The sequence below is a fragment of the Hippoglossus hippoglossus genome, chromosome 5 (genome assembly GCF_009819705.1).
Source record: "Hippoglossus hippoglossus isolate fHipHip1 chromosome 5, fHipHip1.pri, whole genome shotgun sequence".
Classification (NCBI taxonomy): Eukaryota; Metazoa; Chordata; class Actinopteri; order Pleuronectiformes; family Pleuronectidae; genus Hippoglossus; species Hippoglossus hippoglossus.
Genome location: NC_047155.1, coordinates 17,682,461 through 17,699,582, shown reverse-complemented (window position 1 = coordinate 17,699,582; position 17,122 = coordinate 17,682,461). Strand labels below are relative to the sequence as shown.

The following is a 17,122-nucleotide window of genomic DNA, read 5'->3' as shown; positions in this document are numbered from 1 at the left end:
CCTTACCCAGCTACTCTGTAATCATCCAGAAAATAGCATTTCTATAGTTTGGCAACTGTCTGACAAAACAGAAGGACACATCAATGGCAACACCTGCGCTGTGTCCTAAGTTATATCAAAATTCAGAATACGTGATCGAGGAGTCAGTGGAGAACACCTGCTAGATTCGTGAAAGGGGTGTTTTATAAATGGCTATAACACATATAAATCAGGGTGAAGGTCCTGTTATACCCTGGATGTCACTAAGACACAAGTACATGCAACTTCACAGAGAATGGCTCAGGCAGGTCAGCTGGCAGTTTCGAACCCAGTGCTTCTGCTCACCACTGTACCACTGTGACGTGTGTTTGCTGTGTTAAAATTCAATGATGAAATTCTGAAAAAACATTTTGAAGATACTTTTCTGCGACACCAATGTAAGATATGTAAAATTACATTAAAAACTTGGAGCTCTATCCATCCATTATCCGCTTATCCTTTTAGCTTGGCGGGGGGGAGCTGGCTGACATTGGCTGAGAGGCGGGGTACACACTGGACAGGTCGCCAGCGTATCGCAGAGCCAAAATACAGAGACAAACAACCATTCACACTCACATTCCTCCAATGGTCAATTTACAGTCTCCAATTAACCTAACACTGGAGAAAACCCACACAGATATTTTCAGGATTCGAACCGGGAACCTTTTTGCTTTAAGGCGACAGTACTCCCCCAGTTCCATAGTGTACTAATACTTTACATTATGCACTATTCCTAACATAACACTGTGTGTTTATACAGTCTTTATTCAGTATCAGTGCCAGACTTGGTGTCTTTTGATTAAATTTGTCTTTTGTTGTACATGTAAAAACTCCACACAGAAAGAACCCCACCGAACCATGATTCAATCCAGGAACCCCCTTGCTGTGAGACGACAGTGCAAACTACTGCACCACTGTGCCCTTGTAGTTCTCTGTAATCCATTTTCGTTATAAGTAACATGAGGAGACCGACTTTGTGGTGAATATTGGATTTTCACATTTTTTTACTTTCAGAAATCCTTAAGCTGTTGGTTTCTCCACTGATTTTAACAGTACAAGATGCATTGACCTGGATCCATCAGTCATGTGACTCTTATCTTGTATGTTATAGTGATACCTCAAGTCTCATGGGGAGTCGGGGAGGTGGGAGTCGGCCATTGGACATTATTTAATATTCATCACCCCCTTCACTCACAACTCTCGGCCTATTCAGATGATGGAAAGAGATGTTTCTGTTTGAAAAACCCTCGTACAATATACCGCCCATCCCGCAAAACTGCTCTGATGGTCCTGTCCCTTAGGGGTCCTTCAGAGAGGGGGTGTGTGTACGTGTGTACGTGTGTGTGTGTGTGTGTCGAAAGAGAGGGTCTCAAGGGCCTTTTCTTGTCACTGGAGGGGATGAAATGAAGAGAGTGAAAGAAAGACAGAAGAAGGGGGTGAAGTGAGGGGTAAAGGGCAGTATGAGAAAAACTGGGTGATTGGATGATGCTGACAGCTTTATGTTACCTCCCAAGTCTGTGTATTGCACGCATATGCACAAACACACACACACACACACACACACACACACACACTATTACAGTGACACACACAAAAGTATCAGATATGATACACTCGCTGCTTGGAAATCCCTTTTTGTTCAAGAGTGAAAAGTGTGCATGTTTGTATGTCCTTGTGTGTCTGTGCGTGTGTGTGTGTAACATGAGCGCGACACTAACAGCACCATTCATATACCCAGTGGCTTGTAATCTACACCTTGTGTGTAATCTGACCCTCAAGGGTTAAGGTGAAAGTAGAGAGGTCTGATCTCAAAATCACTACACCCAAACCTCTTCAAAAAAGACACACACACACACAATGGCTCATTATCCTATGCGTGTGTCACCATGGTTCCATGATCTCCACAGAGGACTTATTCTGAGTATTTAAAGGAAAGCCTTAAGCAGACTGGTGTACAGTTCTTTACACTTCTTTGCTTTCAAAACCCCTCCCCTGCCGAGTCCATTAAAGACTTGCAAGTTTATCAGACCTAATATGGTGTTAGCATATACAGCTTTGGTCTGTACCACACTCTGTTCCCCTATCTCCACCACTCACTGTGCATAAACCCACTAATGCTATCTTCGCCATTCACGACGGATGGGCCCCGCTAACAATGCTAATTAGCAAGTGAACACAATGCATGCTTCATCTCCCCTCCCACCTGTCAGAAGTGCATGAGGCACAGCCTCAAGAAAACAGAGAAAATAACTTCCCTCTATTCTCTGCTCCTCCTCACCACCCTCACTCTTGTACGTTAGTCCCGTTTTATGTTTTGTTTGGTTTTGCTGTGAAAACTCCAGGAGAAACTTTGCTACCTGTGCCGGTATATGTGTGTGTTTGTGTGCGTGTGCGTGCATGCTTGTGAGAGTACTCGCTTCAGTGCCATTTCGTTTGATAAGAAAATGGGGAGGAGGGAGGCGGAGATAGAGGAGAGAACAAGAGAGACCAAACAAAACAGGGACATGACACGAGGAGAGAGGCAACAGAGACCATGAGAAGATTCCTTACTGTTTACAGTTGTAACCTCTGTTCTCTGCCTCGTGTGGGGCTGGAGGATGGAAAGATTTACTCGAGAAGAGAGGTGAGAGCAGGAAACACCAAAGGAAGAGACTGCTGGCCACCTAAATCCTACATCACACCCCTGTAACCATCTTTATCCCTCAATCCACACCTTGAGGGCATTTCAGCAGCTCACCTCTCAGATGAAAAGAATGAATGTAGCCTTTCTGATGCTAAACAGAGTGGCGTGTTTCTGCTCCCCAGAGGATGCAGAATCCTGTTTCATCAATTCAGCCAGCTGCCCACACACCCAAGTGCTTGTTGAGTGTGTGTGCGTGGGCTAGTGTGTGTGTGTGTGTGTGTGTGTGTGTGTGTGTGTGTGTGTGTGAGAGTGTGTGTGTGTGTGTGTGTGTGTGTGTGTGTGTGTGTGTGTGTGTGTGTGTGTGTGTGTGTGTGTGTGTGTGTGTGAGCAAAATGTATTGTGTAAGTGGTAGTTAGAATGCGACAGCAAAAGCTGCTCTCTAAAATGGTACTCATATTCTGAAGGGCCTACAGGGTTTTAGTGGCGCTTGCTAACGAGGCATTCATACTGATCCATTACCGAGTACCACACACACGCACGTATCACGCACTATATTAGACACACCCATGAATGATGTCCTTAAAGCAACAACGATGGAAAAGGTTATCTACTATATACTAAATTTAAACACTGTCATAGTTATAATGTATGGTATACTCTTATCAAGCATTTTGAAAAACAAATTTTAACATTAATGGATTTGAAAACTTTCAATTATAACTGAAAAGTGAAAATTCAGGAATTCTGCCCCTAGAGACCAGAAGGAGACATCATATTATCTTTGCACCAGTAACACACATCCATACTTCTTCTCTGTATTGCTAATCAACAATGCGAAATGCCTCACCTCATATTTTTTTTTAAAAGCAGAAACACCAAAAAGTCAGTCCTACTAGTAAGTTCTGGCAACTTGTGGGGAGTATGTTGGCAGTTTTCTGTCTCCAGTGAAAATGACTCTATTCAGCCAGAAGGAAAAACTGATTATGAGTCCTCCAGTCCTGTAAAGGTAAGAGACAAAGGTAGGCACTTTTTCAATTCTGTATTGTGGTTTAGTATTAGAGCTCTTCATGCTTCTCTCCTATTCCATGCTGGACATGTGTCGGCATCTGAGGTGAAGAGATTTCATTGCTCAAGGCAAAATTAATTGAAAGCTCTTATAGTGATGACATTGTCCTAGAATTTTCAGTTTAAGTTTTGCATTAACTGTAAACAAATATTCAGATGTAGTGTCGTGCATGTTTGTATAATATTCATTTGCAAATTTAAATGTCCCAGTGGTATAGATAGAAATACAACTAACAGACAATAAATAAGTCTAATAAATAAGTAAAAAGAATAAACCATATAAAAAAGGAGTATATGTATCTCCTACTGCATATTTTCAAAACAAAGTAGAATAATAAAATGCCGGACTTGGTGTGCAAATACCTAAACTCCCATTGTTGTGAGCAGCATCCATTCACCTGACTGCAAAGACATTCGTCTGTAGGACATGAGGCTGCTTTCAGACTGACTTAAGTCCTGCAGGGAAAACCCCAGCCCCCAATAAATTTGAATGTGACTAAGCAGTTGACATAGCCGGTTTGCCCGTGCAGGGGAACCCTGCTAAAAAAAAAATCCAAGGTCAGCAAAAAATTTGAATGGGGCTAAGATTTTGCATGACATAATGTGACGTCATCCCCTAAGGCACTGTTGTGGCCAATCGAATATATACCCCTCATTCTTGGTAGAATACTTTGTAACATGAACGGGATAATTCCACAGTTTATCTATTAATTGTAGCAACAAAACTTAAAATGGCTATAATTTGTTAGAGTGGTAGAATTCTGTCTCACTGTAATAGGAACCGTGATGCAGTGTTTAGGTATCTGATGAATCTGTCACTCTGTATTTCATCTCACCAACACACCCCCATCAATGGAGACCCCCTTTGCCCTGAATGCCTGATAACTGGTCTGGAAGTTATGTTTTTCCAAATTTCCCAGCACAAACAGCTTTACCATTAACATGTCTACAAACAGCATTTACAAAAAAAGAACCACATCACATTAATACCATCCTTTTGACAATGCTTCTGGACATGCCAACACTTAAATGCAGCAGACACATACAGGCACAAAGCAACCTGCATTCCAGTTTTGTTTTTCCCCTTTGAGTTCATCTCTTTTCATGAGCACTGGGGCTTGGCCTCCAGACACAGAGTGTGACCAGAACATGACATACTCTGCTCAGTTGGAAGATTATCTGCTTGTTACAGAGGTGGGAAACCTGTAGATTTACAAGGCCACACCAAGGCCTTTTATAACATCCATATATTTCAGTTTGTGTTTGACACGATTGAAGACAACATTTCATCATTGGAGAAGTGTTTAAGGAAGTTTAAGGATATTATATGCTAGGGGGTTTCAGGAAACAGTCTTGAATGCAACCCATTGAATGATTTCTTCTCCAACATTGCAGCAGTCTAGTCTGGGCTAAATAGAAGCTACCAGGAAGGACCCTTCAAAAAAAATCTGTTTGAGGGACAGCCATACTAAAGGATTCCTCAATGTCAGCCGCTGGTGTCTGTACTCTGAAGCCATTCGATTCAATTCAACTTTATGTGTATAGCATATCACAACGTACATTATCTCAAGGCTTTTTACAGAGTAAGGTCGACACCTTATAATAATATAGAGTAACCAAACAGTTCCCAGTTATGGCATTTGATGTTGGAGTGAGAGTATTGTGATGAAACTGTGCACCAAATGTAGATTTCTACTTTTCAGGGGGAATAAATGCAATAAATGTGCATAAATATGTTATCCCAGCAACAACTTCATTTGAATTGAAAATATGTTAAAAATTATTTTAAGATTTGAAGGAATGGAATTAATGCACAATACGGACGGAGCCCTCTGTCCGTATTCTGCAAATATTTCATTCGATATTTGTCCACGTCTTCTGAAAGCTTACCGATACGCATGACACAGACGATATGGAGCAGCACCTCCAGAAATCGTAGGGGACAGTGCAGCCAATAGTTGACTAGAGACGACCATCGGAAACAAGGAAGAAGTTTCAACAAAGAATTCTCTATCCACATGTCACGATGTATTTAATGGCCTCACAGAACAATGTGCGAGAGCTACATTATTAAAAGCCTCGTGGATCTATTACTTCACAACCATGTTAGCGTTAAGGACGCATGGAAGTATGTGGGCAGTTACAATACATCGTTTGAAAAGGACGGATCTCTTTTTGTAAGTAAAGGCATAAATGAGCCTTTACACTATTACACTTTGACAACTGCTCCAAAAATCCTTCCCTGTACATATGAAAGTACACAAAAACCCAATGGTAGGTAAACTTGACCAATGAAAATAACGTAGATAACATGCTAATAGGTTTTGTTAAATAATCCCAAAACCACCAGTAGGTACAAGTTAGAAGTACATTAAAGCACATAATACACACAGGACGTAAAGTCCAACTGTATTAGTCAACAACAGCAGTAATATGTTGGTCTGCACATGCGTCAGTGATGGTATGAATCAAACAGACTGTGTTTTCTTTGAGTATGAGAAATCTGGACAGGCTGCCAGAGGAGACAAAACAGACACACAACCCTGCCAAGTACTTGTGTGCTGCATACCCAGCTGTTGTGTTCACTGTTATTCACACGGAGGAGGACTAGTGTGCGTTCTTCTTGGTCTGGCAAGAGATCTGCCATTGCAGGTATTTAGAGAGATTAACTTCCCTCGTTTGAACGTTTCAATAACACACTGTCAACTGTATTTATCAATACACATATGTACATAATGCAGGCCAAGTGTTAACTGTAAATAACTCTTCACCAGCAAACACAATATCACTCACACACTGTGTGAGTGAACAATACACAGCACTTGGAGACCTGATCCCAAACGCTAATACAAAATTAGCTGTATAGAGACAACTTCCATTTACAATGAATAGGGAGCACTGTTTACAGGGTTTCTGCAGGTTTAAAAAAATGTAAGACTAAGACCATTATGAGTTTTAGCCATAAGTCAAATATGTCAGATATGAAGGAATATCAGAGTCCCAAAATTATTTACACTTCCACATAATTGAAGATAAGGTGAAGTAGCCGAGTAGAGAATATCCCTAGTAAAACCACGTTATTTCACAAACTAAAGACGAAGACAGATGTTATCTATAGTCTTTCCCACACCCAAGCTGAGTATACTGAGCTAAATTCAGTTATATCATATCAGTTATCAGTTCCATGCAATCCATATTTGTAGTTTTATAGCAGCGTACAAATATTCGTAGAAAGAACTACAACATTACATTACATGTCAGCGTACATGTTTGAACATGTGATTTAAGGGACTGCCACATTTTCAAATTCATATATCAATACCATTATTTATCCAAGTTTAACTGAGTTAAAGTAGTTAAACTACAGAGGTCCTTCAAATCTCAAGCTGCTAACTTGAAGATACAGACTCATACTTTCTCTTATTGTGTCACAAACACATACAACACTGCATAAAAAGCAACAGCAGTTCATAATACTAATAATGGGACGAATGCTATTGATTGGTGTCTAGTACATGTGTCTGAAAACCACTTCAACTGAATAATACACACCTAGACATTAAGCATGATTTTAATAATACTGTAACTTTCTGATTTGTCTCTACAGTTGTTCCTTGGTCACAAAGCACGATGCTGAGATAAAGCTGGTTAATACAGTATAACCACAGAATGTAACTGGACATTTCACATTATGTATACACTTGTATAAGTTTGATCATTTGATGAAAAATTTCAAAGAAACTCCTAAAGACACAAACAACTTTCCATAGGGACAATGAGACCAGCCCTTTTTGAGTTTCTAAATGCAGTACTGAAAAATTGTTCCATTCCTTTCATCGCAAGGTCAAGTACTCTGAGTACAAACAATGGCTGCAGCCTCACAGCAAACTCATAAAGTAGTGCGGCGCACAGATTCTCTTTGTAGTCTGGTACGGGAGAGAGTGTGTGTGTGAGTGTGAGAGATTGTGCTCTTTGTGTCTCCCTCGATCCTTTTAAGACATTGATTTCTCCTTACGACGGACAGAAGGCTCTAAAAGTGGACAAAGATGGAGTGATGAATGGCTGCTGTCCTCAAGAGGGATGCTTGTTTTCTCATTTCTCTTTGATGAGGTCACAGACAAGACACTGGGTTATAGGTCATGGAGCCTTATAGATTGACATCGAAAAAAACACAAAAACCTCACTTTACTCTGTTCAATAGGTCTCCAGCTGCAATCACCTATAAATTGTTGTCACTAACCACGTCAACCTTCACGTAAACTCTAATTTACTCACATACATAGTCTTACAGACACACTTCTATATACTGCCGGGAGAGGCGCGAGCACACACACACACACACGTATATATATATATATATATCAACACACACTGAAGTAGACTATTAGGGGAAAAAAGCTGGCACCAAGCCCAGCGCGACAGCACAATGTCCCATCTGACTGAATAATGTTGTATACTGTATATCCTAGAAATCCCCAAGTATCGATGTGTGTGTATGTGTTTGTGTGTGTGTGTGGAGGTCAGAGGTCAGTGAGTGCGGAGTTGGGGAATGCTCATGGGTCACACAACCAGATTCCAGCCAAACAAAGCGCTATCTGTACATTCTACAACACGATGGCTTTGAGACGCACTGAAAGGTGAAAACGCTGCCCTCTGTTTGGATCACTGCACATCAAATGCAAGTTCTTCTCTCTCCTTTTCTTTAAAAAAAATGTTTATTGGCATATACCGCAGTTCCAGAAACGCAACTCTTTCCTGGTCTCCTTCACTGTTTGATTTTCATCATCCGTTCTGTGTCAACTTTTTCCTTCTACTGCATTTCTCTGTTTGTGTGTCTGCCCGCTGCAGGCTTGTTAGTGTTAGGGCAGTAGGGTGTTTATGAGCTGGGATACTGTGTCTGTGTGTGTGTGCATGTGCCTGTATGTACACACACTTTTGCCCATACTTAGTGTGTGTGTGTGTGTGTGTGTGTGTGTGTGTGTGTGTGTGTGTGTGTGTGTGTGTGTAAAGTGTGTGTGTGTGTGTAAAGTGTTTGAGTGCAGATATGTGTGTGTGTGTGGCCCAGCTGTGGTGCCGGGCTGTGGAACGCAGAGGTCAAGAGGAGCTGACCTCCCCTGAGGCCTGACTTTGGTGAGAGGGGGTGTAGAGAGAGGTTTAGACACAAACAAATACACTTACACACTCATACTACATCCCGACTCTAATTTTTGTGATTACGACCATCATTGCCATTGGTTATGGCAGGATTATGCTCACCAGGATAATAAGTGTAGACTCAGTTACAGAGTAACTCTGTGAGAGTCTCAGTCAGACAAGGTTTCCTGCTTTAAGTATATTATCCAAACAATTTATAAGAAATTCACTTCTCAAAATGATTATCTCTGCCAAAGAGGTTATTTTTTCACCTCCTTTCCGTAATTATGTTTGTTAGGTTGTAAGCAAGGTTATGGAAAAACTACTGGACGGATAACCAGGATACTTGATGGTAGGATTTTTCTTGTTTTCTCTAATAATAAATATTTATGAGTGTGTGCAATTTGGTGCGGATCCAAATAAAAAAATCATATGTGGTTCAATAAGGTTTGGGGCATTGCTGTCTTTGTTCTTAACATCTCAACAGCACAGCAGGATAATGGAGTTCTAAGTAGGAAATTGTATAAAATCTGTCAGACTGTCTAAACTTATTTTTAGAACTGTGTCAAGAGGTGGACACTACATCTTCAAATCTCAGCATAGACAGAGAAATAAGAACGTTCTGAGTGTTAAGACCACTAAAACAAACCCTCCAAACTCATACACTCATGCAGTACTTGCAGACACGTTACCCAGGCACAAAGCCACTCACATGAATGCACGTTCACACCTGCTCTCCCCTCCCTCTCTGTGTTATTGAACTGCTTTTATTCTCTATTTTCTTCTTTCTTTCTGCCTCCTCTGCTCCCCTACACTCTCTTGTCTTTCAGACTAAACAAATGTAACTTGGACGGGACTCAGCTCTAGATCCAGATGCTGTCTCTCTCTCACTCCCTCATCCTTCATTACCCTTCCCGCACACCCCATCTCCCCCTCTTTGCCGACCTTTGGCCCCGCCACCCTCCCACCCGCCCTGTCTCTTGCAGACTAGAAGTGCAGCAGCACCTCTCCCCTCTCTCTCTCTCTCTCACACACACACACCTTTGTGTCCCTCCACCACCACCACCATGAAGATGAAAGTTGAGAGTTGCTCTTCTTCTCGCTTACATACATATGAGACGAGCTGTTATTCAAGCAATGCCCATGCCCAGTGTACATGAGTGGTCACGTGATATGCATTTTCAGGCGTGTTAGTATAGACAGGGATTTAAGCTGATACGTAGCAAAAATGCTTGTGTGAAAAGATTTTTTTTGGGGGGGGATCCCGTTTCATATAGATGGAGCCCAAGAAAGGCCCTGTCAGGCCGGCACATCTCTCCCATCCCTCTACATTTAATCACTCCTGTGAAGTGCTCTACGTCAGCTGAGATTGCAAAGAAGCTGTTGTGTGTTTTGAAATGTTAGAGGCCGATAAAAAGCCTGAGTCGATCATTTCGTACCACATACTGACAAGTCATGCTAGATGAATGTATTCTCTCATGAAAAGGTCCATACATACGTGCATACTGTACCTGCGCTCACACGCAGGATTTGTGGTGACAGGGCCCACCATGAGAAGTGAGGGATCTAACATTCTTCTCTGACTGGAGCTGTGGCCCACCACAGGACAGAGAGAGTGAGAGAGAGAAACACCCAGACAGACAGAGAGAGAGAGAACTTTTTAAGCCCTGTGGTTACATTTCCCCGGAGCCTTCCCCAGCTTTACAACTCCATTAACTGCTCGAGCGCAGATTTTAGCCTGCTTCGGCCCAGATTTGTTCTGAAATAAATCAGAAATGGAGGAAAGGAACAGTCCAAAAAGTGGGTCCCTGAGCACCTTTGGTATAATTCCTTTCACTGGTCGAAAGGGAGGGAGCCAAATATTAGTACAACTACATCTCCCACTCCCCACAGCCCGAGCAGGGCCACCCCAACATCTAGGACTGCCTGCCTGACCTTCTTCGTTTAAGACTTTCACTTCTTCCTCTTTACCCACTCCTTGAATTTAGCACCAGCAGCTTGTGTGTATGGTTTCTGTGTGTTCTGTATATGGATGAGTGTGTGTGTGTGTGTGTGTGTGCGTGTGCGTGTGTGTGTGTGTAGGGGTCTCCAGTGATTCCCTGAACCCTACAGCCAGTCTCATTTCAGCGCTTTTCTAAACATCACCTCTCAAAGCTCGTTCCCGAATAAAAGACAACATGGAAAGAAAAACAGGACAGCAGTAGAAAAAGGAGGAAATGTTATTTAAAAGGTACCAGACCGCAGCATTTTCCACTGATATTATATACTCCCTGCCCAATCCAAAATATATACAGGGCCCAGGCCAAGAATGTAAAAATAAAACACATAGACTCAACATCTGGAGCAAACTGAACAAAACCTTCATTTAATATGCCCTGAATACTGCATTCTACTATTCTACCTCTGGCCTGTCTCACTCACTGACACACATACACACATGGACTCATATTGATGCACGTACACATATTCATTCTTATTCATATTCATTGAACTGGACTATAACACGAGTCGTTAACACGAGCCACCCACTGAACAGAAGATCATCTTTAAAATGCATTATAATAGCACAGATAAGACGCCGAGCATGTCTGAATATTTAGAGTGCAAAACGTGAGGTAAAGAAAAGATGAGGGAAAAGGTTTTTATCAACATTTTAAATTTGCAAAACGCTAATAAAAATAAAGATTAAAATTTGTGTCAAAGCAGACAAATCAATTCATGAAAATTACTTAAATGCCACATCAGGTGGAAAGCGGCGATGAATTGACCCAGTATTCAAGAGCTTCTGGTGCTCTTTTAATTATATTCCCTTGTTAAACCCTCTTGAGAAAATTCCAATAGCACTAGTTGAAAGACTTTTTGAATATTCAGTCAAAATTTGCTCAACATTTTGTTATAAACATACTTAGAGAGAAATACCTATTTTAACTCAGGAATAAATGTCCTAACATGGTATTTTTCCATTCTTTATCAAAATAGTGTCAGGATTTGAGTTAAGTATCAAGATAAAGATCAGTTTAAGGTTTGGTTTATGTAGTGACTACAATCAGTAAAGTCATTCTGAAGTGCAAATGGGAATTTACAGTATATGTCTGTATGTGTGTGTCAGCATCCTCTTAGGAGTTCCTCCTGCAAGCCGGGTTGGCAGCAGCTCTCTGAGATAAAGAGCAAGCTAAGAGCTGTGGAAGTTGTGGGTTTGATTCCTGCCCAAGTCAGGTGAATGGTGCCAGGCACAGCAAACCACTGGGTACTGCATCTCTGCCAAGACTGTGGACCTTTCTAATAAAATTGCATTAACCTCTTCATCACCACTGCCTTTCAAATGGCCCATCATTACAAATACGAAGAGGTGATTTGTTGAAACGCACAAAACTATTTTTTTAATTCTAGAGCAGTTTAGTGAAACAAAACTAAACTAAAAAAATCAATTATATATTTTTTGCACCTATGGTTAATAATGTGTATGACATGGTAATTTAGTCTATGTGACGACACAAAAAAAAAAAAATATTATCATTTGTCACAGAGTAACAGCTGGTTACATTAAAGATTTTAACTTTAAAAAAATCTATTTTGATTGATTGTAATGATATTGATATTGAAAACAAATGAGATGCAGCAACCTTCCAACTTTCAAACGTAAGGTCACACTGGATTATATATCTCGAGGTGTGTTATGGCTTGGATCCTTATCCATTTGTTACCTTAAACACAGCCTGTGTTTTCTTTTGCCGCTACACAGGTCAATATACAGAGTAAGGAAGAATGATGAGTCCAGACAGAAACAAATATCAGCATAAACTAGGATTAAAGGTGACAATAGTGCAATGCACCTCAATTGTTAAGACTGGTCAGGTTTAAAGTAAAGAAAGGTGTGTGCATGTGTTTGAGTGTGCGTGCGTGTGTGTGTCTGATATCAGGTCTGTGGTGCATATAAACAGCTGTCAGTGACATTTGGTTTTGATGTGTTTGTATGTTCTGCTGTCACTGCAGTGCTGGATTGAGTTTGCAGGTTAAAGGTTATCAGATGCTCAAAGAGACATTACTCAAATGCAAATATACACACACACACACACACACACACACACACACACACACACACACACACACACACAGTCATGGAGCACTATTGTGGACTTTACATGACTTAAATTAAAGTCAACCCAAACTATAAGCACTGCAACCTTTACTACCACACAAAAATCAGCTTTATACCCATTAAGGGACACAGTTTTTGTCATTAATTGGACAAGTTGTCAAAAATGAACAGTTTTAATTGTCTGAAATTTGTCCAAAAGTTGGCACATGACAGAAACACTGGCCCTAACCTTAACCATCACAACTGAATGCCTAAACCATGTCCTTTTCCTATGGCCTGAAAAAAGTCTTAACCCTCAAATGACCCTTCGAGGTTGTGGGGACTCTGTTAGGTCTAATTGTAATGCTGGTCCTGAAAAAGATAGAAGTACAAGTACATGCACACATACACATACACACTCATACACACAAACATGACATCAGAGAACATTACAGTGATTTCCAGGATACTGACTGTAACCTTAAACATAACTACCACTTACATAAACCCTGTCCTTAAAACATGTCTTCACCTTAAAATCTCATGATTTATATAACAGGGATTTACTTTCCCCATAATGTGACAGTTTAAATAGATATAGCTCACCACAAAATGAGTAATACCTAGACCACACACACAAGCACAAACACACAGATGATATAATATCAACACCATGCCTAGCCCTAGCCAACGAGAATAAAAGCTGACATCTTGTATCTATAGTTACACTGAACCACTTCACTTATGTCGGTACAAAGTGATATTTGGGGACATATATCAAATTATAGTATTACATTGATGTATAAGCATTGGCAGCAAATTGTATATATGTGCTTTCTGACTCCTGCTTGACTCTACGGTGTCAGTTATCGGAAAAAAGTAACAACCAATTAAATTTATCAACTGTAGATCACAGGTGAGCTCGACACAAATAACTTACTGCATCCGTCCCTGCAGGCACCCAAATCTCATATTAGAACAAAATGGTGCAGCCAAGTATAAACCCTGTCAGCTGATGGGCTGACCGACTTACCTGCTTCCTCCTTCAGTTCGGTAATGATGATTTCAAATCACATCTTAGGTTAAGGGGTTTGCAAATTTGTCACATTTCCAAATCTGCTGCTTTTAGCTTTCTCTGATCTTGAGGAAATATTTAATAACGCCATATTCCACTGTTGCTATCCCAGCTGCCCAATCATCCACCTGCCCAATGCCCCTAACGTTCTTACATACTGCAGCCTCACACACTCCCCGGACAGGCCTCAACACACACTGGTATTCTATCAATCTGCACAGAGGGTCTAACAGCCCGAAGAGAGTGAGATTGAGGCAGGGTCAGCGGGCTCTGCCACTTCTGCATTCACCACGGACGGCCACTTGGACACAGTCAAACGATCCTGGGGTTTGCAGTGGAACTAAGCCTTTGACTCCAGTGTTTAGCTCCACACCAAGTTCAGCCGGAGCATTTTAATGTGAGCGTCTGTTTGATTTTAGCACCAACCTGTTGACTCCAGAGAGAAGCCTGAGTGAGGAGATGTACAACCACACTAACACACATACACTTTGAACAGATTCATTTAGCATTCCTTTTTATCATACCTTCATGATATATCCCCTTTAATCATAACAATAAGAAAACACAATGTTTATATAAGTGCAGCAATGTATTACTGCATTATTTACAAGTTACTAACACTCTGCAAAGATCACGGTCTTTCTGTTCCATACCCTGCTGAGCTTTACCTCTTTCTATTCCTACATATGTATTTCAAATTGAATCTTCACCATCTTGCAGTGTGTGTGTGCGTGTGTGTGTGTGTGTGTGTGTGTGTGTGTGTGTGTGTGTGTGTGTGTCGTTCTACCTCCTTCGCTCTTTGCTATCCACCCCTCCTTCTCCGGCTTCAGTTAATTCATGAACAGCATCATGATTGAATATTAATAATTCACATCAGCGCTCCCTGATGACTCATTACAACCCTTCAAATGGAGAGGGAGGGAGATGGGCATGCACCGATGACAATATGAAAGCGTGCTCTCACTCACACACACACACTCACGACAGGAGAGGGAGAGAAACATCCAAACAAAAGTTTTCTTCTTTAACTTCCATTTAAAAGTCTGAGCCCCAGACAAATGTGAACACACACACATTCACATTCACACATAATAATTGCTTATTTGAACCAGCTAAGGTTGGGTGTTGGTGTGAGGGCCGTGGCACAGTGAAATGGGAAAAAATGCAAAACTGACTCCAGACAAATTAAAGGCCTTTAAAGGAATCTTTTGACGGGTTAACAAAAATTTTAAGGAGTCCACAAAATTTAACCTTCCTCTCAGGAGTGAAAACAAAATAATAAAAATCAACTCCATTGTATCAGCGTGTCTGCAAGCGTGCGTGTGTGTTTGGGCTTTTATGATGTGTATGCAATGTATGAGGGTGACATCTTGAGAGTGTCAAGGTAAGCTCAGTGAGTATTGGTCACTGAATAACAAGCATGTTATTAAGCCAATTATTAAATGTGCAAGGAGAATATTCACATTGAATCCAGTAACCTCTGAGACCTTACAAAGCTGTCATGGCAGTGACACACTGAAGAGTACTCAACAGAATAATCTAGGTCTGGAATGGGTAATGATTTTTTTTTTCCCTCTATGAATTTTCATGATCTCCTTGAGTGGAGAGTAAAATGAATGAAGCAGTGCATGCACATGTTTATGTCGCACACCAACATACACAACCTGATGAAAACAATCAGACCAAAACTGAACTTCCTTTCACTGTACCTTCATAAAAGAAAACATGTTTTACAGGCTATTCTTTATCAAAGAAAAGCTACAGAGGGCAAGCCAGAAAAAGTTGCACACACCCACACACACAGAGTTGCACAACCATGTAGCCCCATTAGTGAAAAACAGAGTTGAACACCTTACAGACTGTGAGGTGTGTGTCGATCGATGAAGGTTAAACCCAGGGTTCAAATATAAACCACGGGATGAGTCACAATCAATAGCTCCGATCCCCTGGCAACTGGTCAATACTTCCACACCCCGACCCGGTCAGAAACACACACACACACACACACACACACACACACACACACACACACACACAGCTGGGCGAATTTCTATGTGCCTGTTTTGTGATAAGGATGTTAATGAATATACACACACACACACACACACACACACACACACACACACACACACACACACACACACACACACACACACACTGCCCTGAGTTGATAACCTGTTAGCGGAGCTGTGGTAACTCAATAGACAGCTGCTCTGAGAAAAAAAAAAATACACAACTGTTTCTATCGATTTTCCTGCCGCGCCAGAAAACCTTCCACTGCCGAGTCCCTTTAACAAACGTCTATTCTCACCCACACTACAAACAAATATCAACATGTATATGCTTCTATCCAAGGTTACTAATTCAAGGCATGGCAAGTCCTGCTTATGATGTGAATCCCTACCACGTTACCGTCAGTGTTTCCTTTTCTTTCCACCAATACATATGCACTTTTTCTCCGTACCGAGCCAGAAACCAAACCTCTACAGTAGCAGGGCCAAAGTGCTACGAAGACAATATTCCTCCTTGTTTGACCGTGCACATGTTGATGCTGTGTGTGTGTTCGTCTCACTGCTAAGCCATAGAGGAGATGGACTCCATATGCAGAGTGTTTTCACAGCCCTGAAGGAAGTCATGACCATAGCAGAAAACCCACCAGCTATTTCACTAAGGTCTCATTTGTCTGTGTCTTTGTGTGTATGCATCTTGCGTGAGTGTGCGTGTGTTATTTGTGTAAGCCTGTGTGTGTTCCCTGTGTGATTTTTGTTTCTACTTTGGCACGCACAATGTATCACACCCACCTCTCTGTGACCAGCACACAATAAAAATATACCTTGCTTTCCCGTATGCATGCCAGCCTAAGGTTGGGATGTGTGTGCTAGCATGTGTGTCAGGGTGTGTATTTGTGCACGTGCTTTCAAGGGTGATGAGTGGGCGTCGGCGGTGTGACATTGCTGCGTGACTGCTCAAAATCAGCTAAAGGCCATTAGTTGTGCGGCAGTATGCAAAAAATGTAAGATTAATCTGTCTGTATATCTTTAAAAACTATCATATCAGGGTGACATTTCAACTAATGGACCAGGAGACACAAACCAGTCAGACTATGGGTGAAAAAATTATGCAAGGTGAC

The 17,122-nt window shown here is 41.3% G+C and overlaps 1 protein-coding gene across 2 annotated transcripts in view; it reads right to left on the bottom strand.

Moving 5' to 3' along the window:
• foxp4 (forkhead box P4) overlaps positions 1-17,122 on the bottom strand; it is a 213,843-nt gene that overhangs the window by 120,504 nt on the left and 76,217 nt on the right. The window lies entirely within an intron of this gene.